Source organism: Arachis hypogaea, chromosome 14 (assembly GCF_003086295.3).
Source record: "Arachis hypogaea cultivar Tifrunner chromosome 14, arahy.Tifrunner.gnm2.J5K5, whole genome shotgun sequence".
Lineage (NCBI taxonomy): Eukaryota > Viridiplantae > Streptophyta > Magnoliopsida > Fabales > Fabaceae > Arachis > Arachis hypogaea.
This window is the reverse complement of record NC_092049.1, coordinates 99304877-99305794: the sequence shown is the minus strand read 5'-3', so window position 1 is coordinate 99305794 and position 918 is coordinate 99304877. Positions and strand designations below refer to the sequence as shown.

At 40.0% G+C, this 918-nt stretch overlaps 1 non-coding gene across 1 annotated transcript; it reads left to right on the top strand.

The window, feature by feature from the left end:
* The first annotated feature begins 250 nt into the window (after positions 1–250).
* Positions 251–358, top strand: LOC112746171 (small nucleolar RNA R71). The gene has a single exon (XR_003174067.1). It is a non-coding gene; the product is annotated as a small nucleolar RNA R71 (small nucleolar RNA).
* Positions 359–918: the final 560 nt, after the last annotated feature.

Below are 918 nucleotides of genomic sequence, written 5' to 3'. Positions count from 1 at the left end.
TTTTATTTTGAGCCAATATGGCATTCAGAGTATCAATTTCAAGAACTCCTTTCCTCTGAGGCGTCCCATTACTCACAGGATTCCTTTCAGAAGTGTACATGAATTGGTTATTTGCAACCATGTCAATGAGTTCTTGAGCTTCTGCAGGCGTTTTCTTTAGGTGAATGGATCCACCTGCAGAATGGTCCAATTACATCTTTGATAATTCAGACAGACCATCATAGAATATATCCAGGATGGTCTATTCTGAAAGCATGTCAGAAGGACACTTTTTGGTCAGTTCCTTGTATCTCTCCCAAGCTTCATAGAGGGATTCACCTTCCTTCTGTCTGAAGGTTTGAACATCCACTCTAAGCTTGCTAAGCTTTTGAGGAGGAAAGAACTTGGCTAAGAAAGTCATGACCAGCTTATCCCAAGAGTTCAGGCTGTCTTTAGGTTGAGAGTCCAACCATATTCTAGCTCTGTCTCTTACAGCAAATGGGAAAAGCATAAGCCTGTAGACCTCGGGATCAACCCCATTGGTCTTAACAGTATCACATATCTGCAAGAATTCAGTTAAGAACTGAAAAGGATCTTTGGATGGAAGTCCATAAAACTTGCAATTCTGTTGCATCAGAGAAACTAATTGAGGTTTCAGCTCAAAATTGTTTGCTCCAATGGCAGGGATTGAGATGCTTCTTCCATGTAAATTGGAATTAGGTGCAGTAAAGTCACCAAGCATCTTCCTTGCATTGTTATTATTTTCAGCCATGTCTCCTTCTTTTTCGAAAATTTCTGTCAGATTTTCTCCAGAGAGTTGTGCTTTAGCTTCCCTTAGCTTCCTCTTTAGAGTTCTTTCAGGTTCAGGATCAGCTTCAACAAGAATGTTCTTGTCCTTGTTCCTACTCATATGAAAAAGAAGAGAACAGAAAATATGGA